Genomic DNA, 25,661 nt, shown 5'->3' on the forward strand with positions numbered 1-25,661 from the left:
AGACTCTTAAAAAAAAAAAAAATCACATGCAGATGGGAGAGACCACCTGTGCAAGCACCCAAGTCACAGTTCTCCGCATCTGGCAGTACCAGTGATGTGAAAAAACTGAAGATAGTTTTTAAATTACACTTGTGGTTTATGATCCAATACTTCAGCATTCTTTGAGACTCTACACGAGCAAGAGTAACCTGCGTAAGGAAAGAGCAGACTGGAGTTATGTCTGAAAGTTGGTAAAGATGGATAGCAACGGCATGAAGAGGCCACAGTGCAGGTCAGGACAATGTGAGACATTTAAATAAAACCTGAACTCCTATCTTGCAGTCACGACTTAGGACCTAGTGTTGAACATACGAACCTGTGTGGGAAAGCAGTGTGAAGGAGGAAAAGCTCTCACTGTCAAGATGCAGAAGGCTGCAAACTGCCAGGACTCCTCCACTTTCATCTCTCCAGCCTCCCAGGGCTGAGCAGGTGGTTCAGAAGCAGACATTTCCCTGCCTGGGCTGGCAACCCTCCACCTTGTCCTGAAAAAAGACTTCTCTCAGGCCTCCCAGCCTTTTTCAGAAAGACAAATGGTACTTTGTACAACAGAGCTCAAGAGAAGAGGCAACTTTTAACTTTCCTTTACATTAAAATCCCACCTATAAGCATTAATGGGATGCAAGAAAGGCAGTGTGATGTACCTTATATATATAAAAGGATGGACAGGTACCCAGGAAACTTTAAAACAAGACCCACATTATAGATGACAGTAAATGTTAAGTGTTAAAACACGTGGTATACAAACATGAACCCAGGCTCTGAACAATCTCTTGGCTTGCCAGTCTCAGTACCAAATTGTATTGATTTTCCCACAAGATATAAGGTGCAATGAAGTAGAAACTTGGAGCAGATGAGCACGCAGCGCCAGTGTAAGTGGATCTCTGTAATTACAGCTATTAGAGAATATCAGACTTTGGGGAAAACACTGCCCAGTAATGGTGTGGAATTACAAGAGATGCTGTCTCCAGACTGGTTTCCTAAGGTACCTGGTATGTTCTGCCTGGTCCTCTTGCTGATGAAAGGAGCAGCTGCAGGCAAGCTGCTGGGGAAAGGTCCAGCCTCTCCTGTGCCCAGCGGTCCTGTCATCATGCTAGGGCAGGTTGCAGCTGTCTGGCTCTGCTGCAACAGCACAAGAAGGGACAAATTCAGACCTCACTACTAAGCTGCAAGCCATAGAGCACTCAGTGCTAGAGCTGAAGGCAGTGGCCATGCATGAACAGAAACACCGTCTTATTAACTGCAGAGACAGGCAAGGAGATGCAAACAAGCCAAGGGACTGGCCCAAAGCCATCAATGGTGGTAAAGCTGGGAGCTAAATTCAGGCGATGTGATTTCCCATCTGGGGTTTTCACCTGAGACAAAAAGCTCCCAGCAGAAGTTTTGGATGGGAAAGCTGTTGGTCTCCTGCTGAGTCTTTGTGTTGGGCTGTCAGAACTGGCAGCTCATCCTCAGCGCAGCTTCCCAAGGCAGAGACAATTGGGGAGGCAGGGTACATCAAGTGGGAAAGCACAGAGTGCTGTAAGAGAGGCCCTGCTCTCCAATTATCCTGATGAAATCACAATTGGGTCATGGGCACAGGCAGCCAACAGAGAGGCAGATGCTCTGATCCACAGATAAGTACCCAGAGATGCAGGTAGGGCTGGGAGCAGAGGGGCAGGCTCTGCTGTTTTCCTCACTTGAAGCCCAGCTACAAGAAAGGGGGAAGTCACTGGTATAAGGTGACCACCTACATCAAGAAAAGGGCCAATCCCAACCTGAGCACCACTGATGCACGGCAAGAAAAGGACCCCAGAGTCAAGCAACACACTCTCCCTTATGAGCTTTCTGTTCTCCTCCCCTTCCCTATCCTTCCTTATTCCTCCCAAACAACTGTTGACAAAGAAAAATTAGGAAACTGGTTTCAGGAAATGCATACAAGCCCTTTTCACTGAGAAGAATTTGCAATGGAAATAGGTATGGTTGTTCAACTTCCTGCTTGCTTTAAATCCTTACATATGTATTTTACCAGCAAATACATGGATAAGAAAACAGGGTAATTGCATGTGGGAAGTTTCAAGTATTGTTTTGATAATGCTTTTAGATGTTTGTTTTGGTTTTTTGTTGGTTTTTTTAGCACTTAATGGTTAAGAGATTTTTTTAAAAGGTCAGGTTTTGGAGCAAAATAGGATTTATAACAGTATTGGTGAACTCTACTATCCAAGAATGGAATGGCTCACACAGAACATGTCCTACTGCACTACAGCTCCTGTAGCAGAAAGTTCCAGACAGCCAGTGGCATTGAGTTTGAGTGATAAAAGGTGGCAGCTGTTGGCCAGCAGCCTAAAAGCAGACATATGAGTATCCTGGGACAGCAGGAGCCAGGTCTGCTCCTGCCCATGTGGCACTCACCCTCTGGATGGCTAACGAGCTTCCACAGAAGGGTGGAAATAGGGTCCTCTTGTCTGGGAATGGTTCAAGTCCCCCTAGAAGAAGGAATACAGAGCAGGGATGAGAGGGATCCCTCTCTGCAGGGACAGATGGCCCTGATTGTGTTTGACTCAGGCAGATCTCAGGATACACTTTGGTTAGTACCCAAGCTGGCTTCCCCAGCAGCACTTAGGATCTTGTACTGAAAGAAAAGCAGAGTCAAGCCCCATCCATCCTCTCTGACATGTGGTATTTCACAGGCCACTAATCATATCTTACAAAATTTTATCTTTTCCAGGGAAAGGTGGTACAGCACTTTTCTTCCTCCTCATTTTTCAAGACAGAGGGTAAAGCAGCACAGGTGCAACAGCATCTTCTCCACAGGTGAGTTATGAGTGAGGGACAGTCCATTTTGGGATGAGGGACAAAAACTGAGTTTCCTTCTCGCCCTTCCATTCCCAGTGGGACACCAATAAAAGCTCATTCAAAAACAGAGCTCAAAGGAACAGCCAAGACCAGATACTTCCAGAATGTCTTTTTATTAGTAAGCCTTTTAATTTACATGCTCAAACATAACAATCATCCTCCTGCCTTCATTTAGTCCTTGCAGGGCCTTTGCAGGAACACACCCTGCTTTACTAGCAGAGCAGGGATGGAGGGGAAGGAGGCACCACAGCAAAAAGCAAACCTGCAGGGCTCCCTTTAGCACATCTGGGAGAAGCAGCTGGAGAAAATACATTAGAAATGCAAGAGAAGAGGGTATCTTAGGGAGCCAAAGACAAGAAAGCAACAGAAAGAGACGACAAAATGAAGCAAGGAGGCACCAGCTACTGGGACCCTGTCCCTGCTCTCCTTCTCACCAAGATACATTATTAGCAGGGTGACACAATGTTGTAGCAAACATGAATATGCATCAGTTATTATGCAGCAGCCATTTAGGGGCACGCTGCTGATTTATGGACCTGGCAGCTGCGGCACCAGCCAGCTGCAACCTAGAGGGATGGGGACAGTGAGCAATGCTGGCAGAGAGGTCCACAGAAGACCTCCAAACCCAGCCCTTCAACAGTCATGGCAAATAAATTCATCACCAAATCTGTAGCCATGCAGAGGCAAACAATGCATTGTGTGTAGGAAACCATCATGCAACTCAACAGAAACATAAAGAAAGGTTATGGTGCAAAATTTAAGTTTGGATCAGCAGAACTTACTAACCTAGGGTCCTGAATTACCCAAATCTCACTTTGCTGCTCACAGTAAATCTCAGCCAATCAGACTTGTTAATGTGTTGCTTATATCCCCTCCCTCTGCATAAGTCTGGATTTTAAAAAATCCAAGCAATTTTGTTGCTGTGGGTGAGTTAAGTGCATCACTGTCACATCATAGACCTGCTATAAAAAAGACTGAAGATGTGAGGATTTCAGCTCTCCTCACTGAAAAGGAAGGCATTTCCCTTTTGGCTCTGGAGCAACAAAGGGACACTGTCCAAGGACTCATCCTGCTTGTCCTGCAAGCATCGCAGAATGACATGAGACATACTCCTTAAACTCTGAGTGGCCTCCACACAGGTTCATATATCACACCCCTCAGCAACACATGACTGGCACAGCAGATCAAGGAACAAGGAACTCCACCCTGCAATGCAGAACCCACATCAGTTAAGTGACTTCCTGGTCACACAGGAAACTTATGGTAAAGCTGGGAATTTCTGTTCCCCCACATTCGAGCTTTTGTCGTAAAACACGTGCTCATCAGTGGCTGTGGTTGAGTGTGCAGGGGACAGGAGCACAAAGCCTTCTCCTCAGTCACAGCCTCCAGCATCTGCTGGATGACCTGCACAATCAGCAAAAGCCGGGGGGGGGTTTCCTTCCAGAGCTTCCTTGGGAGTCCACAGCAATGACAACAAGCAGGATTTGGGTGGGCTCACAGCCAGCATCTGTAGGCCAAGTAAGGCTGAAAAGAAACCACAGAAATGCAAGACACCAAGCCTATGTCAGATGTGGTTCCTCAACACTGGAGCCCAACAAACTGATTCACAAAAAAACAAAGCCCCTGAGAGCAGAAGAGCAGTTGAAGTCCCTCTGACAATGCCTAAAGGTTAGGTGTACCTACATCTTTGTAGAAGTCCCCAACTTGATTCCAGTCCCTCACAACCCTGGGAGAGTCAATGAGTAGATACGGGTCTGGCTTTGGCACTGCACTTGACATGGCCATAAGGCTCCAAAGACCCTGCCCAATTTAGGTGTTCTTCTACACAGATCAACAACTGATGGAGAAATGAGCAACACTGGGCTCTGGACCTCACTTGCACCAGGCACAACAGAGTGGGCAAACACTCACTCCAGTCACATGAATTGGATTTGCCTGATGAAAGAGGTACAGATAGGAAGCAAACCATGCCTTGAGCTTCAGGGATGACATCTTGCTGTGAAGAGTGTCGGAAAGTGCATAAAGTGAATAGACAAAGAGATGCAAGGGAGCCTGGACACAATCCCGTAACTGCAAACAGAAACAAGAAAACCTTGAAGTCTTTAGACCAAGAATGTCTTCAGTAGGAGGAGATGTCAGCCAGAGACAAACATCTGCATACACTACCCTGGCATCTACCTGGTGACCAGACACAGCTGACACTTACAGAACTCTGTCCTCAGCACCTGATTTATCCTGAGAGCGCAGAAAGAGACCATGCAAAGCACAACACAAAACATCTGCAACATGAACTGGAGGAGTCACAGCTTGGGAAAAGTAAAATGCAGCAATATGGTCCTGGCAGGTGCCATTCTAAGCTGAAGCATTCTTTTGTCAGGCATGAAAATGCTACCTCCATCACAGACCAGCCTCTGCATGGCTAAGTCCCCAGGCAAATCCCATCCAGCAGCAGGAAAAGCTCCTGCACATTTGAAAAAAAAAAAAACAAACCCAAACAAAAAACAAACAACCCCCTCCCCCCCAAACCAAACCAAACAAACAAAACAAGGAAAAAAAAAAAAGGAAACAAAAGAAAAATGGGACTTCTGAACTTTGAACTGTAATGCACTGTAATTACTGTGATGTAACTTCATTAGGGCAGTGTAACAGTGTAAGTTATGGCTGGGCATCAATTACATTGTTGGGGATTCTTTACTGCCCAAAACTTTCTCCTACTCTTTTCAGTGGAAACCATTTCTGGTCCAAGAGCAGGGTCTCATCCTGCCAGATTATCTGAAAAGCAAAAACACCAGTTTTCTCTTTGAAATTTGTCTAGCTCTGGTTGTCCCTGCTGTCCATACAACACTCAAATCTTTATCTTCTGAAGCCACTGACTTCCCTAACACCTTGCAGCAATGAGATGCCAAAACTATAAACATCACTTCTTTTTATATGCATATACATGGCTTCTCATCTTCCTTCCTGGTGTCCAGCCATCTCCCCCCCAGCCTCTCAGATTTTCTGGTCTTGCTGCTCAAGCACAGCTCTGCAGCACTGGGGAAGCACACCCTGCAGAGACATTTAGAAACACAGCAGCATTCATTGGATTTATTCTAGGACTTTATAAGGCTCATGCAAACAGTTCTGTATTTGACCTGAAAAAAATAACCACAGAAGGCAAACTTAGAACTTCAAAGATGACTTCTCCTGACAGCCCTAAGCCATTATCTACGTGCAGTATGGACAAGGTGCAAGCTTTTATTGCTTCCCAAAGGAAGGGATAGGACAGCCCAAGCCAAGGAGTAAGAACCAGACAAGTGAGTCCCACAACCGAGATCTCGCCTTGAAGGTTCACCCGAAGGAAAGGACAAAAAGTAGAGTCCTTGCACTGACACCACTAAAGCCAAGACAATCAACACTGGCTAAGGATCTCACTCAGTTTATTGTAATGTTCAACCTTAGCCCATTTGGAGCACTTATCTCTCTCTGTATCTTGAGACAGCAGCAAGGCAGACTGATGTTACCTTTGAAAGCACAAATATATAATATTAAAGAAAATACACCTTTGTTCAGCCAATGAGGCACACAGAGTGCCTACAGAGCAACTATAAAACTCAGCCATCATAAAGCAGAAGGAAAGAGGTGGCAGAGTTGCTTCCTCTTCCCTGGAGATCTGGCTGCCATGAGGAATTGCATATGATGCTGGCACAGAGAACTTGCTCCTGGGATCAGCAGCTGAGTGTTTTCCCAGGACCCTCTGCTAAGAGGCTTTCCCATACCACTGGCTCCTAAGCATACACAGAACCTCCCTAAGGAGTTTCTGCAACAGGGTGACAAAACTAAGTCTGTAATCTCTGGGTTCATTCAGCCTTGTGTGCGTACAGGCATCTGTTAGATAATGCCTAGGGACCATGGCACAGGAACTGCAGCAGTGAAGATCAAGCTGACTCACAGTTCTTTGGCTTTGGTTTAACACATAATTAATTAATAAATAAATAAACCAAAATCTGAACCTCCCTTCAGCCCACCGGGAAAAATCCAAGCATCTGCCTTCAATTCCCCAGCACATATTTAATACAACTGTATTATTACAAGTAAAATTATTTTCTATATGCTGTGTGTGTGAAGATCTGTTACACGACCTACATCACTCTGCAAATCACTGACTGCTGGGAGTATTTCATGCTATCACCCTTTGCCATCAGCCCCCAGCAAATGAGTCCTGACCTTTTATTCAATCAGTAATCCCTGCCCTCACAAGCACCAGCAAAGACACAAGAACTGAAGCTCTGATACTTACGCCATGATCTTTGGAAAGGTGGTTGAAAATTGGACCTTAGGGCACTTAAAAGCTCATACAACTACATCCTGGGCTACAGCAAATACCACTAAAAGCAGCTCCAGGCAGGGCTGGGAGGACATAGAGATGAGATGTGGAGTCCCTTGTGCCCTTAAAGGAATTTCCAACTGCCTTGCCCTAGAAAAGCAAAGATATACACCCTTCCCAGGTGTAACAAAAGGCTTCTCCCCCATGGTTCCTTGCAAACATTGCACAATCTATTCCCTGGCTTTCGCAAGTCCATCACTCCCCCATGGCATCCCCCTTTCCCTGTTTCCCAACTGGCCATGGGGCCTGGTGTCCAGTTCCTCTCTTCCCTTTGGTCACTTGCCCCCAGCCCTCCCCTCTGTACCACCCACAAACCTGAGACACTATATAACTGAGAAAAAACACACGATCCTTCTCTTTGGCATCTGGAATCCACCTTCGGCACATGGAATAAATGCCTGCTGGAATTAATCTGGGGCTGGGAGCCTTATGTCTCTCTCCTGAGCTAGCTGGTAACGTGTGTGATTGTGTGAGCTTGATTGCTACCTGAATTCTTCTCAAGCAGTTTCTCCACTGGAGAGGCTGACTTGGGATCTAGTAGGGCTGTAGCTGTGCTCTGAAAAAGACACTTTTACAATGGGATGTGCACCAAAAGATCTAAGTTTGCTCCTACTGGTGGCTGCATCATCCCTTTTCACACCTTCAGGCTTTTTTAGGTCTGCTACTATAAATACAGACTGTAACAACTAAGAAGGTGCTGTTCCAGTAGTGGGAGTCTGGTCTTATGCATGATCTGAGGTTCCCCTCTAATTCTGCTCACCCACACCCACAAAATTTGCTCTTTGCTGACCATTCAAGACTGCAACAGTGTTTGAGTAATGCTGAATGTCACAAGGCTGCCAGGGGGTTTATTTCTTTCCCCAGTGATTGGGAAAAAGCAAGAAATGGACAGGTGATGTGAACTGGCACTGTTGAAGATGATCCAGTCTAGTAAGATCATGCAAAGTTCCTGGCTCTTGTCATGACCCCATCTGTCTTGTGGGCTTTGAGTGGATTAAAGAATTGCGCACAAACTATGAAAATAATCCCCCTGAGGAAACAGTCATTTGGAAGAACTACAGAAAATCTTCACTTTTGGACAAGAATGTCTTTCAGAGTTCTGGTGGTTTGGGGTTTGCCTTTTTTTTTTCTTAAGGGAGCAGAGAACCGCAACACTACCTGCAGTCAGAGGCTCTACTCTCCTCAGATCCTTGGAATGACAAAATTCTCTTTCCTTAAAAGAATAACTTCAGAGCTTAAACTTGAAATCTGAATTTTTACAGTCTTGCCAATGTTGTGAGATCTCAAACATGATCATGTACCTTCACAGGAGCCTGGCAGAGACAAGCTGCCAGTTAGATTTTGAACAAGGGTGATGTGCTGATAAAGCTCCCTCTTCACTTAAGGGTGGGTAGAGGAGCTCATCATGTGTTGTTTTTCAGGGATCCTAAGGAACATCCAGCAGTCTCTCACTCTTGTACATCATTCACACCTATCTAGAAATAAACTGCTGCTTGGTTTCTCCCTAAAAATCCTCTTATTTTCAGAAAGCAACACCCTGAGGACCACATGTGTCCCTACAATGAACCTTCAAGGCCACAGCATGGTGTAGTGGGTACAGTTCCCACACAGCACTCCTTGTTCCCACACAGGAACTTCAACTGAAGAAATAAAACTAAAGAAATTAATCAAGTGTTTGCAAGGAGCTTTTTCTAAAAATGGAAAAATTCCACAGAAAAACCACCATCTCACAGGCCAAGCCAGCCAACTTTAACCTGAAGGTTACCACTCAAGGCAAAAAGACAAGCTGCAATGGTTTGTAATGTGAGTATATTAACAGAAGATAAAAATTCCTATTCCAACAGCAAGGAAAAAATAGAGTTCAGAAGACTGAATTTGTCAACTTAGCCTCACAATCCATCCATCCTTAAAAACTTACAGTAGAGCTTGTCTCACTCTTAATCAGTTCCCTCCATCAAAGGATGATCAGGCTCTAGGATCTACCATTATTGCCTTTCATCCGTAGACTTAAGATTAGGGCAGAGAAGATGAAGACCTGTATTGAAGGGAAATATATTTGAGGTTAGTATTACTTGCCCAAAATGGAGAGTTTCCGTAAAGAAGCTGTTCTAAGTGGTGGCTGCCATTCCACAGGCTTCATTTTCCCTCTACTTCCTCAGTTTTGATCAAACTCAGGACACACTATGCCAACTCCAACAGGAAATCTGAATTAAGCTAACAGTCAAAACCCTGATCAGATACAAAAGTTCAAGTAGCTGGCCTTTTTTTCCCCTCTCTTTCAAGTGGCTGCATGGTCGTAAGACACCACCAGTGTGACCAGCCAAGGTCATTGTGAAACACAGCCAATGGCCCAGGCTGAGTTTTACAGGTGACAACTTCTTCACACCACTTTAGACAAGTGTTTTACTCTACGAGTATACACTTTAAGCAAGTGTTTCATCCTTTATTCTACAGCCCCAAAGGAATTGTTGCTTTTGCAAAGAACAAAACAAAAATGCAAGTTCAGAGAGTATTCTGAAAAACAGAATGAACACAGACTTCATGAAGTTCACTCAAAGGTTTTCCACTGTACCTAAACATGAAGTGTGCTCTCTAGATCTAAACTAAATCCCTTTTCTTAAACCCGTGGAGGCAATTTACTCTCTAAAGTAGCCACTTTTCATACAGTAGCTCAGAAGAGAACATGCAAGATATCTCTGTGAGCTGTGTGGGTGCCTGACACAGCTGTGACAAGCACACTTCATACAGCCCTCTTAAGATAAGGCTGCCATAGCTAAACGAGGCAGAGAAAAGGTATTTACTTGAAACAGGTTCTCATTCCTTTGACAACATCCCATGGTATGAACTTCGCTGCTCTTGCACAGTCTGGAGCAAGGGAAGGACTTGCATCTCCCAGCCACCACCAAGTGAGTGTGGGAATGCAGTGGGAAAAAAGGATCCTGCCACTCGGCTGGGCTGGCATTCCCTCCAGCCAGACCAGGCTTGCAGGCTGGGTACCCACAGCACCACGTACTGTCTGTGCCTTGCCCGCAGCAGCTGCAGCGCCAGCGGACAAAAGCTCCCACAACCTCTCCAAAGCTGAATTTGCAGCAACACGTTGCTCCTTATGGAAAAAACCACAACATGCTCATTTCAAAGTAGCCAGCTGGTGAGGAACAACAATACCGAGAGAAGAAAAAAAAACACAAACCACTTAGCACCACTTCCCTTTCTTTCTCTCACACGGAGTTGAGAAGCTTATATTAATTGCAAAGCATGAGAATCTGAACAAACACCCTCCTTGGGCAACCAGGGCCAACCCCAGGAAAATATTTGCATCTATGAGATGTGCAAGTTGTGCAACCAGCAAAAAATCAAGAGAGATAAGGCAGGGACCTTTCATTAGGATCTACAGAAACTTGCAACTCTGTAGTGCTGACTCAGACTAAGGCAAGCTACTTTAGTTTTCTCTCCCTTGCTCTAGCCTTCACAGGGGAAATAATATCAGCCAAATTCATATCCAGTCTGAAGGCACTAGACAGTATTTGCAGAGCTGAATCAGAAACCAAAGCAGCCTTTCACGGACTACCAGAGGGAACTGGGTTTCATGCAGTGGGAGTTCTCTTCCCATCTTTATGGTAAAATTTTAAGGAAGTTCTTGGTGCAGTAAGGTTGGGTCTACCATGGACACAAAAGGCAACTTGATGGTATTACACAATTTCCCATGCCCAAGGCTTGATATGGCCTTGTCTGCCTAGATTTAATTACATATGTATGTTATTAGGGAGTTAGGAAAATTAGTTAGAAGGTCATATAGTTACAAAACCTTTCTGAAAGGATGGGAGGGAGGGCAGGAGGGAGGGATGCTGGTTTCTCCCGCCAGCTTTTAAAGCCCCATGTCAGCACCTATTCAACCAGGAGAGCAAACAGCTGAGTGACACTGCTGCAAATCTTCCAGAGACTTATAAACCATCTCCTGTTGACAAGGCAACCAGCATGCCATCGGTGGCAAAAATTAACCAGTAAAAGGTTCTCGTTTGTCACAGTGCATCCAGCCAGCAGCAGGCTGATGCCAGCAAAAGGCCGGCCCTAAGCATGTACCTAGGAATGCATGGGAGCTGCAAGGACCTGATGCTGTGCCAGGTGCCTCCCTGTTGGGACTCTTCAAACACTGTCAGCTGTTTACTGTACCAAAGGTCAGAGGGAACAGACAACAAGGGAAGTAACAGAGAAAAAACATGGTAACTGCAAGCCCTGATATACCTTCCATACTGAATTAAAAACCTCCTGAGCATTTTCATACTTGCCCTCTCTGTTCCCTAGAAGCATGAGATGAAAAGTACAAAAGTTCGTGGTGAACATCTGTAGCCAGGAAAGACAGCAGGGAGAGATCAAATGCATTGTGAAGTGAGGAAAATGCACCATATAATGGAATATAAGGTATTTTTTTTCCTTTTTCTGTAGAACAGCATGTGTGCTTCCCCCCTAGAACCACCCAGAAATTCCACCTCTAACAGACCTCTTGCTATTACAAAGTTTGAAGCGACTGCAGTGCACACACTAGACAGACTCTCCAGAGCAGCATTTAATGGGTGTCTGAAGTAATGGGAATTATAGCATGAGTATCAACAACAAAAAAAATTGGGGTATAAAACTGACTCTTTTTTTTCTTCAGGGTTGTAGCATTGAATCATGCTGACAACACAGGCATGAGATGGAGGGTGAAGACTCTGGCATGGCAGCATCCCCTACTGAGCAGGCTGGCAACCAGCTGTCAGCACAAGGATTCAGAGGCTGAGTTCAAGCTCTGTGGGCTCTTGCTATGGACAGGTTTCTCACTCCCAAAACGCCCAGTATACTGCATTTCTGCCACCGGGCTAATTCTTCCCCAGCAAAAGGCATGATGGAACAAGTGCTCCAAATCAAAGGGGAAACTCAGCCAGTCAAGAAAATCCTCCCCAGGCTATCGGGCTTTAATCCTTTCGGTTGGCTGAACTTCATTTTTCTAGTTCCTTCAAGAACAGCTCTAGGTCTCCTCCAGCCTGCTCCCTGCAGACCATGCCAGGGTCTTCAGAGAAACCATGAAGGTCCAATCAAATGTGATACAATCTACAGAAACTCGCTCCATCATCCTCAAACCACAATATGGCATTTAACAGTGCTTCAGTGTTAGGAAAAAGGCCCTCCCCTAACAGAGTTTTACCCATCAAGCCTGGAACACCCAGACATGCAGCCCTTTTTGAGGCACTGGAAGGCTTCTGCTGCTATCACCTGCTGAAGTCCCCATGCCACTGTTTCTGCTCTAGATTTAGAGGTCTCATGTCTTTCCCCACTCCAAAATACAATACCTATTTGGGCACATGCAGGAGGTCAGGAGCTCCTGAGAAGTACCTGACTAACCCCTAACCTATGTCAGCAGCTACATGGCCTCAGTATGAAATGATGGGCCAAGGACAACACTGTTCCATTCATACCTACACTTTCTGCCTTCACTTGGTTAAAATATCCCTTGGTCCAGAGCTGGGACAGGACTGGTGCTCTGCTCCTAGGAGCATCTCTGAGAGGTGTTTAACTTGGTCTTCCAGTTGCTGTCTCAATGACATACCTCTCCTCCCCTCTTGGCCAGCAAGGATTCAAAGTGAAGGGTAGCTTCTTGACCAAAGGAAGATGAACCTGCTTACAGATCAGACAGCCAAGGACAGACCACATTCAACAATCTTGCCTCCTTTTTGTGCTACCGCAGCATGCTCAGTGCAGCTAGTCAAGGCAGGGCTCATCTCACCTACAGCACAGTTATGTCCACAAGAGCCCATCACCCAGAGCCTCTCTGTCATCAATGAGCAGAGACAGGCACAGTCTGTCCAATCTGTTTCAGGCATCCATCTGCACTACAATGAGGTGGAAGTGCTCACTTCCTCTGCTGCATGTATAGGGGGACTGAGGGGCTGGGGTGTTAGATGCCAACATCTGCACTGGGGAATTGCACCCTGATGTTCCCCATCTTGCACTTTACTGGTAAGCTTTTCAGAGAGAGACTATCTTGCCCTGCACCCAACATGAAAGCACTTCAGTCCCTAAGGGCTGAGGGTAACACTACACTTCAAGTGGGAGATGAGAGGCCCATGCCCTTAAGTGTTTACCATCAAGAAAACTTCACAACACCTTCCCTGTAATGATGTTCCAAGTGGTTCCAAATAATTTTGGGGATGGCTGAAGAGAAGACAGAGCTGCAGGTCTCAGCCTGCCTCTGTGTTAGCAGGTGAAGAAAGAACATCCCAGGCACCAAACACTTTGTGCTGTGAGAACTCAGAGAGCCTGCAAGGCTCACTTTGTGCCTATCAAGAGGTGCACCATGACAGGCAGGGAAGGATGAAGGCATGCAGCAGGGCTGGGTCAAGGACATGGGAGAGGACTGCAATTTCTTCGAGTAGAGAAACCTGGGATTTACAGGCCAGCCTTGAGGACTCTTCTTTTCATGACTTCTGATATACAGTCTTTTGGGGCAGGTAACGCAGGAGGTTGATGTAGACTACTGCAAAATAATGAGTCTAGGGGCAGGAAGCCAAAGCAGATGGCACACGTTAAATGGAGCTGTCATGCTGCTGGTCTGACCAGGGGAGAGATGGAGGAGGTGTTCTGAGACTTGTGAAACCATCAGCCCTTGTGCTACAGAAAATAACAAAATTAAGCTCAGACAGGGACTGCAGGCAGAATAACTTCCTTGATAACAGGATGCATGGAGGAGAAGCTGCTACAAGGGGCCCTCAAATCAAAAAGGGGAAAAAAAGCAAGCATAGAAGAGACTGCACAACATTCACCCAAGGTAGGACTGAACTGAAGGGTTCAGAAGAAAATGAGAAGTTTAATTCAGCTCCCTGAAAGGGTGACTTACTGTTGGCAGAGCTTTTTCTTCCACCCCAGCATTCAGTTGTCACCAATCTCACAGGCTCCTACCTCAGATTTTAAACATTACCTCTTTGCATTCTAATCCCAACAGCACTTGCTCCCCATGCCCCAGCAGAGCAAGCCATGCTGAGAAAGTGTGACTGCTGGTTGTCCACCTCCACGCAGCAGCTGCCAGTCACATCCCAGCTCCTCAACACAACCCATTTGATTATTTTGATCTGTTCAGGTGGTAGCATTCTTTTTCTTCTCCTCTGGGATTTCTCCTCAAATTGCTCCAAGCTGCAAATTGAATAAATTAATTCCAAGTGCAGAGACTTTGCAACAAAGGAGTAGAAAACGTGAACTGACCTGAGAGATGCTGCACTGCCCACCAGCCCAGCCACTGCAGCCAATAGAGTTCAACCAACTTCAGTTGAATCGGAACAAGACCGCACAACCCTGTTGCAATGCAATTGCAGAGCTTGCCAAGAAAAACCCCATATACTTAGCAGCATGCTCTGAGAAAGCCCAGCCCGCTCCCAGGCACTCAGCTTCCCACCTCTTCACAAGGAGCACACTTCAGATAAGCAACTCTATACAACTTTTTTTTTTAACTGTACATCTTCCACTAAAACTTAGGAGTGCTTTCCTTAGCCTTCTCAAGAGCATCCTTGTTTTCCCTTTCCAAGGCAATTGTTTCTCCTTTAAAACAGTAGAAATTTCAAGCCAGCTTTTACAGCTCAGTTTGCATCCACGGATTGGTGACTACAAAATCCAACTAGCTGCCCTGGGCCTTTATAAATCCCCAGCCAGGAACCTGTACCTTATGGGCTGTAATCCTCCCCCATCTCTAAAGCTGGCTGGTACCAGAGGCTCCTCCCTTAGAGAATCACCACCAAAACCTCCCTTGCTGCCACAGCAAGGACTCAGCAACAACTGCCCTGTTTAAAATATTTGAACAGGCTACGGCCCCATTGGAATCAAAGGAGGAAGACAAACCTAAATCCCAGGAATTACACCTCTGCATGGGCGGCTTCTTCTCAGCAGCTCACTGTCAATCCTGAAGAGGTTTATCATCCACTCCAGGGTTGCTCTGAATTACCCCAGAGGTGAGCATATTTCAGCAACAAATTAAACTGTCACGATACATTCCTTTCTACACTGTTTTTTAGAACATGTGAGCCTTGGCTGCCAGAGAATTGTTTTGGAAAGATTAGATTAGGTGCCTCGGAAACTGCTTTGGAAAAAAAAAGTAAAGGGTTTTTGCTTCTTGAAGAAACCCACCTTTTTTTTTTTTTCCCTTTCCCTGGGAAGTTTGTTTTAATTTTTAACCTCAAATTTTTGGTCAAATAACTGCATCTTGTTTTTTAGATCTTTCCACAAAAAGCGCCTCGGTGCAGATGACCAATAGGGAGACTGCTCATTTTGCAATCATCTGCCACCAACAAAAATTAAGATCCTAAAGCCCTCTGATTTTAAAAATAATCCCCATCCAGAGGCCTCCAACATTTCTATTCAACTGACCAAATCTTCTAACTGTTTTTCCAACTCATAACAAGACACTCAGTTTTAGCAGGGCACGTCTATCCATTTCTTCGGACACAAACCCCACTTACAGCCTGGAAGACTGACATGCAAAGGACTGCCATCCCAGCCCTCCACTCACATCACTTCCAAGACCAGACACCTAAAATATTAAGTAACAGTCAAGACAGCCTTGCTTGAAATGATAAAAGGAAACAAACTCCCACCTTCTCAGGGTTCATTGTGATAAGAAAGCATTTCTCTCATCAGAAAATCAGATTAGCAACACGTCAACAGCTGGGTGCTGAATCTTCTGACACTCATCAGTTACCAAAGGAAATGGGAAGCTGACCTTGCAGTCAAAGTGCCAGACTAGGACAATAATTTCTGTTCTCAGCTCTGCTCTAGGCTCCTCTTGTTAATGTGAATTTTCATTCCCCAGTTCCCAGCTGCAAAACGAGGGGTTGTAATAATGTCTCTCCTCTCCCTGCTCAGTGCGTGCCCCAGCTATAGGTGCTGGTAGATACTTGGCCATTTTTCACTTTCTAGCAGGTATGAGGGGCAGCCAAGCCTGGACACTTCATAGACTGGAAAAGGGTGGCTGCTTAAGATACACACCACAGAGGAAGAAAAACAGTAGAGGTATAAACCAATATCTACTGAACAGAGATTAATGTGTTCATCACAGAAGGAATGTGAAGCAGAGGACATCTTATCAAGTCCCTGATAATCAGGTGGAGTAGTTGTGGGGATCAGATGACTGTAATTTGCTCATGAATCAGAGATTTCCACCCTCGTCCATGTACCTCCCTGCTTTGCCACAGACCTGGTGAGACCCTGCACACGTCCCTGTGACTATGAGCCACACTAGTACATACCCTTGTTTCTGTGGAAAAGCAGGGTCTGAAGCACTTTTCCAGGTCTAGATCTGACTCTCTCATACCTCTGTGTCCTACCTCCGCCATGGTCATGGTAGCAATTTCTTTCCAGTGCATATGCTTTGGGAATCAATACTTTGATTTTGGAAATTATAGGGGCCACCAGAACAGCTAGAGAGCCATCAGCTGCAACTGAGTACCACAGAATGGAGGACATGCAGCTGTACCCCTAGGAGGAGAAAGAGCAGATCTGACCCTCTAAGACTTCAGTACAGGCAGCACACACCCCAGGAGAATAGTGAGGCAGAAAGTGAAGCAGGGATTTGCGTGCGGCTCCTCATCCTTCGGCAGCTACACTGACTGCCAGATGGGAGGTGACACCACCAACCAGCATGGCAATGTCCTCCCCCTGCCTAGCCCCCAGCACTTATCCTCACCCTGCCTCTCACATCAGTGGAGCAAGAAGCCAGCACATGCTTGTCAAAGCAGGTCAGAGAGCAGACCACTTGCCCAAGGCTGCCTGTGTGGAAAGTGGGACAAGCCCTCCAGAAAAAGCTGGCCAGCCTCTTACAATATCATGCAAATCAGGAAAAGGCCGGGAGAAACAAGAGTGGGAGAGACCTTGCACGACCAAGGTTATATTATAAGGTTATGCATTCATCCTCTGCACACAAGGAGGGGAAGCAAGGGGTGCAATGCACACACCAGGCAGGAGGTATCTCCTGCTTTCACCAGCACTTGCTAGGTTTGCATTCTACAAAGCAGAGTTGGGCTGTACACAGCAGGAGTCTAACAGAGTGGGACCCAAAAGGAACCACTGCATCTACAGATGGAGATCCAAGGGGAGAAAATGAAAAAAATTAATCAAAGAATTAGTATACCCACAAGCCAGGATCTGTCCCATACAAGAAGCAGTGATGTTTTACTTACTTAACATAATCAACTACTGTTTTATCTATTTACCACACCAACCAAAGCCTGATTTCTCAGGCCCAGCTTTTTCCTGGAGAATGAATTCCAGTCCCTCACATAACATTAAGCCCCTGACATCCAATGCAAAGCAATCAGCAGGGAAGGAGCATGGCTGCTACAATCACTACAGAAACAGAGGACCTAGTGCCACACCAGGAATACTGCTCTGGCTGCTGCAGTGGCTATCTGGGGTGGGATGGAATCGATCATTTGCAGGCTCCAAATTTATACATTCAAGCTTATTCTATACACATGGTTTGAAGCAGGCTGAATAGAGCTGGATGTAAGCCACGGAATCGCTGAAGATAGCACGGAGTGTCAGAGCGCTCAAGATAGAGCGTGATCCTGGAGCAGGCCGACACGATAGCTGCCTGTTACCCCAAAAAACTGCTGATGAACAGAGCTCACTTCTCAGCAAGCCTCTAAACAAGATCCCAGCTTGCCTCGGGCACAAGCACTTGCTGGCCAGACTCTCTGGAGATTTTTCACTGGTTTGCCTTTCTCAGGGAATATGGTCCCATGCACTTCCACTGCCAGCCAGCCATGCCTCGGTTCAGCCCCGACCAGCAGGAGAGCCAATATACTACTGCAAAACAGCAGCCTCCACAATGCCTTTTCCCACTGATCTCCTCCTCACCTCTCTCCCTGCAGAGCCTTACCCAGGGAGAACAGGGCAGTCTGGAGCAGCCCCCGCTGTGCGCACCTGCATCCCTCATTTCACTCCTACTCCCTGGCTTTTTAGATCTTGCTCCTCTTCTTCTCTCAGTAAGAGCACAACACCCTCTTCATTTCACAGGCCACAGCTTCTCCCTCACGTCTGCTGTTCTCTCAAGGATGCTAAACAAGCAGAAGACGTACAGGCATCTTCCCAGAGACATTGCAGCAATGTCTCTTTTTTGTATTTGTCAAGTTATTGCTCCCACACACACACATTTAAACTCAGCTCCACCAGCTCTTGAATTTAACTTGCATACGAGCAGTCTGATCTATAATGGATTTAGCTATGCAAAAGGAAAAATCCTCCTCAAGTTTGGCCCACAGCACAGCAGTATACAAGTACCTGGGCTGCCACTGCCTCTGCATTATCAGAGAGCCTCACCCAGGGCATCCTACCCCTTTAGCAGACAGGCTGGATATTTGCTAGTTATCTGCTAGGTCAGTATTCCTCCTACAGAAAAGTCCAGTGAGATAAGCAACCAGCCTAGCCAAGGCCAGATGGGGGGTCAGGACTCCCCAGCTCACAATCCTGTGGCTTTGACCACAAAATCATCTTTCAGCATAGAGATCAGCTGTTCCAAGAGCCCACACTGCTGTCAGATGGGCACCACAGGCAGGTCATGCATTAGGACAGTAAGCATGCAAAGACTGTTCCTCTGCAGGCCTTCAGGTCAGTTAGCACCACACACAGGAAGCTACAGAACCATATCCCACTAGTGAGAAGTTGGTAACGGGGTTTTGGCTTTACTGGGCTGGTCATTAAACAGTGCTAGTCCCACATTATAGAGAAATAGGTAACAACACACAGAATAAACCAGATCATCCTGAAGTATTTACCTCTGGATATCTGTAATTATAAACCAAACATCATCAGCTTCTCTCTCTCCCTGCAGTAAATAATTAACTGCAAAAGAATAGTCGTCTTGGCTCCATCCTCCCCAATCAATTCTGCTTTGCAACAACGTGCTGCCTGGATTGCTGCTCACTGTATCGGTGCACCCCGGTGTTATCCAAACCCCCTCAGAAGACAGAGGAGAGGTGGAACTGTTCACTTCAGCACAGCACAGACCTTTCCTTCAGGGTACAAGGGGGCATCGTGGCATAACTCCCAGTACTTCAAGCAGACAGCTATGACATACATAGCTTAGCTCATGCACTGCTGCAACACCACTGCAACCATCAACAGAGGCAAATCACGCACTCTGAGCACTCCCATCACACCCCTCTGGACTGCCTGAGATTTATTTCCAAGGCAGAGCAAATTTCCTCCCCTGAAAGACAAGGTTTTCTATTCCTTTCATTGTCTTTGAATTATCCTCCTCACCCCTAGATTTCATCCAGGGGTAAAAAAAAAAAAAAAAAAAAAAAAAGGAACCACAAAACAAACCACATCTTCTTTATAACAGAAACCTCGATTTTTTTTTTTAAGAGACTTTCATTTTTGAATACTAGATCAAAGTTGAATATTGTGACTGCTCAGTCATGCACTCTAACCTGCACAATGACCTGTTCACCTCTTGCCACCTACCCTCATCAACCTGAATTTCATACAGACTCTGTAAGTAATAGTTAAACCAGAAAACAACCAGAGCAGTCATTCCTTTTGCCCTACTGAAAAGACACCTCCTGGCTGTAAACCCAGTGGGGAGGAAGGATGATGCCAGGAGGAAAGCAAAATTGCATGGCAGGAAGGCTGGGTTTGGTCAGACAGCAGATGGAAGCAGGTTACATACAGATATACAACCAGGGAACAACACAAGGGCATTTGATCTGGTTGCTTTCTTAATATTCAAAGTCAAATTCACTCTTGAAATAGGCATAAGGAGCAAGCAAAAATGTGAGCTGGGAAAAACCTCCAGAACTGCAGGAACACCCTCCCTGCAACAGCCAGAAAACACGGGGAGAAGCAGAGAAGCATTACCACCAAGCAAACATCTTCATACTCACACACAGTCTGGGTTCAGTTTTACATTTTTATGAGTTTAAACACATACCAGATTTAGTTGAGCTGACTATGAAGTGCTCAATAAAAAACTCCACCAGGAAGGTAGGAAAAAAGAGGAGAAAAGGCTAATTTAGACTCAAAAAGCATGGAAAGAGAGGTTCAAGAAAGAGGCAGAAGAAAGAATAGAAGGAAAACCATGACACAAAAGAGATAAATGAAACAGATACCAGGGACAGTTCAGGAAAAGATAAACCATGCAAAAATAGAATGAAAACTGGAAGGGAAAGATAAGAGAATAAGAAACATGCCATGGCAGATCAGTTGAATAGCAGTTGGGAAATAGATCATTCATTTAATCTCATCCATATTTGTCAAATAATTTGTTTGAGTAACACTCTTTTGTGATCTTCAGCCAGGTATAGAGCTGATCAAGTATCATGTCATAAATATATTATTAGATTACTACAAGTAAAATTCAAACATACATTCAACATTTTTATCTCCTGCTTAATAAACTCCGGTTCTAAGTTTATAGTTCAAAAATGTTAAAATAGAAAGTTGGGTATAAATTACAGCTAAAGAGGACTTGAAGCACAACCATTTTGCTTTTCCTAGGCTGACAAAAATACAGTATACTGTATAACTCATCTTGAGAGACAGAAGAGAATCACCACCCTCCCACAAGGAATCCCCCTCTATAGGCAGTACTTTCTGTCTTGATTTTATTTTGTTGAATATTTCCCCAGTATTCAACTTTTCTGCTCCATAATGGTTTTTCACCCCAAGAAAACCTGGTAAGCTCCAAGGGCAGCCTAACAGAACAGTAAATTTGGGGTGCACTGGTAGCAGGAGAAAAGGCAGTGGGAGCCATATCCAGCAAATGGTTATGTTTGAGCTGAGCTCTGCTCCTCTTAAAGGGAAGGGAAGTCTGGTGAAAGGTGGACAAGGATGCCTCAGGATCTCTACTCTCACAGGGAAAAGTTTCCCACAGTATCAGCAGCCTTCTCCAAACCTCCCTGGGAGAACCAGGGGAAAAAAAAACAATAAAAAAATAAAAAGTCAATTGGCAATTTTTCAGCCTGTTTTTGTCCCCCCTCCCCCAAGACAAGAGCAAGGTCCCCTGGAGAATCCTCAGACCATGGGGTGAAAGCTATCAAAGGCAGATCATCTCCACACACATGGTGGAAGGGCTGCCAGGGAGCCCTGGGAAGCAGAACCAGGCTCAGTAAGGAAACTGTAGCCATGGCTTTCTAGGCCGACATCAGAGGAACACCAGGCTACTCCCACTGCTGTTCTACCTTTACCACTGGCAGCAGCCAAGAATCAAATTCATCACAGGGGAGAACCACAACAAGGGCAACTCCCTGGGGCCAGAAAAGTGTCCCTCAGGTCATAAGTCCTGTTTAAATATCTCAGCAATATCTCAAACTGAGATAATTATTGCTAATTACAAGATCATTTTAATGTAAACATGAAGGGTATTACCACGCATACTTCACCTCTTTTTAATTAAAAGAAGTAAGAGGTTTGCTGAGATAAAAAAAAGACATGCTGACAGCTCCCACCCAAAAGCAGACTTTTCTACAGTGATAACACCCATCAGCCTCCAGACCCACCGAGAGGACTGAACAGGGAAATCAATCAGCATCAGCCTCCCCAGTGCTGAAATGAAGCAGTTGGCACACTATTAATCACATAGGAAAAACATTTTACGAGGAGAAGGAAAGGACCAGACGCACAGAGGGGGGGATACACATGGATTCAGTCATGGCTGTCTGAAAAACACTTGGGAAAATCACCAGCTGTAGAATTAAAATACTTCAGAGCTGTGAAGGATAAACACATCAGCAGTTCTGACTACAGCAACTCCTTAGCTGAGCCCACACCAAACCTCATGTGCTTTCCTCCATTCAAAACCAGTTCCTGCTCCAAGCTGCACATCCTACCCATGCCAACCAGACTGAAGTACATCATGACACAGCCTCAACAGGAGTTCGTGCCCTTTCTGCATTTCACAGACCTACCCAGGAGCAACCTGCACATCACAGGCTACAAGAGATATGACCACCCAACTCAGGACGCTGAAACAGTCAATGGCTTGACCTGCCATGCAATGGCTTACTTAACAAGCCATTCCCCCAAGCTGCACGCTCCTGTTTCCACCTGTCCTAAGCATTTCTCCAGCAGCTCCAGAGTTCGCCAGTCCACTCTGACTTCTCATCGCCCCTTTTATCTCCAGGCAGGCTCCACTGCTTGAGGCAATTTAAAACACATCCCCAGTCAGGACCTGTATGGGCCAAGCGATCCATCAGATGCACCTTTGCTTGTGGTGAAGCCGCTGCAGCCCCGGCCGCCGCACAGCCTTTGCAGGGCAGCAGGGCGCAGGCAGGCTGGGCACGCCGCAGAGCCCCGGCGGCGGCGTCCCTGGGAGAGAGGGAAGGGAGGGAGGTGTCGCCAGCCCCGCAGAGCCGCATGCCCGCAGAACGGGGGACCTCGCTCCCTCGCTCACAGACGCACACGAATACAAATACCTGCACCTCCGCCACCTGCCCGCCCCCTCCGCGCGTCGCTCCGCGCCTGGCGACGCCTGGCACCGCCATGGGGCTGGTCTGTCTCCCCGAGGCGTGTCAGAGCCCAGCAGGTACCCGCTTTGGGCAAAGAGCGGGGAGTCTGGCGCTCCCCCTTTGCAGCATCACTGGAGCGCTGCGAGGGATGCGAGGGGATGAGGGAAGACGGGTGCGGTGGGCTGCAAACTGGGGGCGCGAAGAAGAGGAGGCGAACGCGGCTGCAGCTCAGGGATGTGGAGGGGAGCGGGACGGCAAGGGGGAGAAGGAAAAAGGGCTGCAGCTTGGGAGGGTGAGGACAGGAGGAATGTGCAGCGGGTGCAGAAGGAGGGCAGGGGACGGAGGGCAGGGGATGGAGGGCAAAGGGGTGCAGAGGTTGCGGCTCGGTGTACCCACCACCCTCCCGTCTCGGGGCCTGGCGGGCAGCGCCCAGGCAGCGGAGTCATGGCGCGGCCCGGCGGGCAGGTGGGTGGGTGGCCGCCACCGCCCCCGACACCCCGGGCCCGCCGCCGCCCCCCGGGCCGGGGGCACGAACTCGCGGGGGGCACAGCCCCGCTAACAGGTGGCGGCGGCGCTGCCGGCCCGGCCCCGCCGAGCCGTGGGCGCTGTCCCGGCGCGTCCCACCCGCCGCGCCCCCGCGCCCGCCCGCGGCCACTCACCGGCTCGTCCCCCGCCGGCCCGGGCGGGATGCGCCTCCTGGACAGCGGGGCGCCCAACTTTATAGCCGGCTAACAGTATTATTCGCTTTCGCCCTTCCAACGTAGGAAAAACCAAACTAGACGAGGCGCCCCCCCAGGCGGGCGAAACCCCGCTCCGCTCCTCTCCTCCCCGCCGGGGGCTTTAGCCGCGCTTCGGCCCGGCGGCGAGGGGAAGTTTCCACCGCGGTGGTGGAGGCGCCCCCGGCGTGCCGCGCCCGCCCCGCATTGGCACGGGGCGCCGGGGCGCTGTGCCGCCGCCGCGCCCGGACAATGTGCGTGCGGGGAGAGCCCCAGCCGAGCCCAGCCGAGCGGAGCGGGAGCGCGCCCCGCCGGCGGCCGCGGCACACGCCCAGCCCGCGCCCCGCCCCCCCGCCGCTCCGCGCCCGCCCGCCGCCCCTGATTGGCGGCCCCCGCCGCCTCCGCCCTCCGGGTGGGCCGCGCCGCCTGTCAATCACCGCTGCCGCCCGCCCGCCGCGGCCCGGCCGTGGGGCGGTCCCTGGGGCGGCGGCGGCTGTGGCTGTGGCGGCTGTGGAGGGGCCGGGCGCTGCCTCGCCCCGGCGGGTGACCCCTGCTGCCTCCGCGCCCCGCGCCCCGGGACCCGCCGGGATCGCGGCCTTTCCCCTCAGGGACCCGTCTGCCCTTCCCGCCCCAGGCGGCCCCTCGGCAGGAGCGCCCCGCAGCCGAGGGCAGGGGAAGGCCTGGCGGCCGCTCCCACAGCCCGCCCTTCCCGCGGGACTGACCGCCCGGGCGCGCTGCCTTTGTGGCGCCCCACCGAGGGCTCTGGGGAGGACACCAGAGACCCCTGAAATGTGGTATTGATCGCCAGCCACCGGCCTGCCCGATAACGCCAGGCGCTAAACTCGGCTCACAGGGTGCACTTATCTGGCCCCTGGAAATGCCTAGAAAAACAGATGACTCCGAATTATTCAAGTGCAATTAAGGCCACAAAAGAAAAGACACCTGAATTAACTCTGTATAAGGGGTTCAGTTAGGTTTAGCAGCAGAGATATGCACTGACTGAGCAGAATTACTGCAATTTCAGATGGAGGTCCGAGCGTGTGGAAAAGCTCTTGTCTGATCCTGTTTGGGTCCCACAAGGAGCACTGCTGCATCAGAGCTGGTAAATATTGATGGACTCAAGCTTCACGTCCTCAAGTTGGGTCTGTCAATGCAGTGCTTCCCGTTCTGTCACAGCACACCAGGCATTTTCTGCTCTTGGGCACCGTGATCCACCTATTACTATTTGGAAACTGGATAGTGGATTGCATAGTCACTGTATTATCCAGCAGCTTGCAGGAGTAATCAAACTTTGATGCAGAATATGATGTCAAATAAAGTACACATTCTTGGTAATGGAAAAGCACCGTTCTCTCTGATGTATGTTTCAAGCACACTTTCACAATTTATTGTTTCCATTAGAAAAGTATTTAGTAATCTGAAAATCGATCTAAAAACCATTGTTCTAGATACTACATTTGACACATAATAAAAAAAGAAAGCTCATGCCCTGCAGAGCTTGTAGCAAGAGCAGATTAAACATGTTCTAAGGATACCCGTTGAGAGAGTCGTGCAGGTTTTCTCAGGTCTCACAAACGTGTTGCACCAGCGCAAACAAACCTGCCGGAGCACTTCTCCAAAAACCAGCACGCAAACAACACAGGTCCGAACAAAAAGGCTGAAGCTTTAACCTACCTCGAAACTCTTCCCTTGCTTCTAGCAAGCCCTCCTGACTGTGGATGACCTCTCAGCTGTGCAGAGCAGCGGGGCGCGCAGCTTGCGGGGAGCCAGCATCTCTCCGAGGAGCCGAGGGCAGAGCACAAGGGTGATGGGTTTCTCCACAGGCAGACACACGCACGCACCGCACCGCCTCTCCGGCCTACCTGTCTCGTCTTGTTTCAGCCCTTTCTAACGAGCAGGCAGGCTACTGGAGCATGCAGAAATCTTGCCTTTTTGAAGCACCCTGAAAACAAGGCTTGTATTTTTTTGGTACCTAGGTGGCCCAGAAGAACTTGTCAGGAAGGAAGCACCAAATAAGTAGTAAAATAGTCACAGCTATGGGGGAACCTCAGTTTCCACGCTTCTTGGGCTTCTCAGTGACCTACAAGAACCAAGAAACACCAGAAGAGGAGACTGAAACTGCCTCTCACTTGCTCATTCTTCAGTGCCAGATCACATCAGGCTGTAAGATACCTGAGGACTATTTGTTTGCAGACTGCTGGAAGACAGAGATGGGATCACCTATTGGTGAGTCATAACCACGCA

The 25,661-nt window shown here is 47.8% G+C and overlaps 1 protein-coding gene across 2 annotated transcripts in view; it reads right to left on the minus strand.

Annotated features, from left to right (window-relative positions):
* The window catches only part of HRAS (HRas proto-oncogene, GTPase), a 40,408-nt gene extending 16,840 nt beyond the window's left edge, over positions 1-23,568 (minus strand). The window contains exons 1-2 of one of the 2 annotated variants that reach the window (XM_083864544.1): positions 23,361-23,568; positions 2,428-2,501 (exon numbers count right to left, since the gene is read on the minus strand). The gene's annotated coding sequence lies outside the window, so the exon portion shown is untranslated. The remainder of the gene's footprint in view (positions 1-2,427; positions 2,502-23,360) is intronic. The other variant, XM_083864543.1, reaches the window with a different exon arrangement.
* Between the last annotated feature and the right edge of the window lie 2,093 nt (positions 23,569-25,661).

The sequence above is a fragment of the Zosterops lateralis genome, assembly GCF_965231275.1.
Source record: "Zosterops lateralis genome assembly, chromosome: 6".
NCBI classification, from domain to species: domain Eukaryota; kingdom Metazoa; phylum Chordata; class Aves; order Passeriformes; family Zosteropidae; genus Zosterops; species Zosterops lateralis.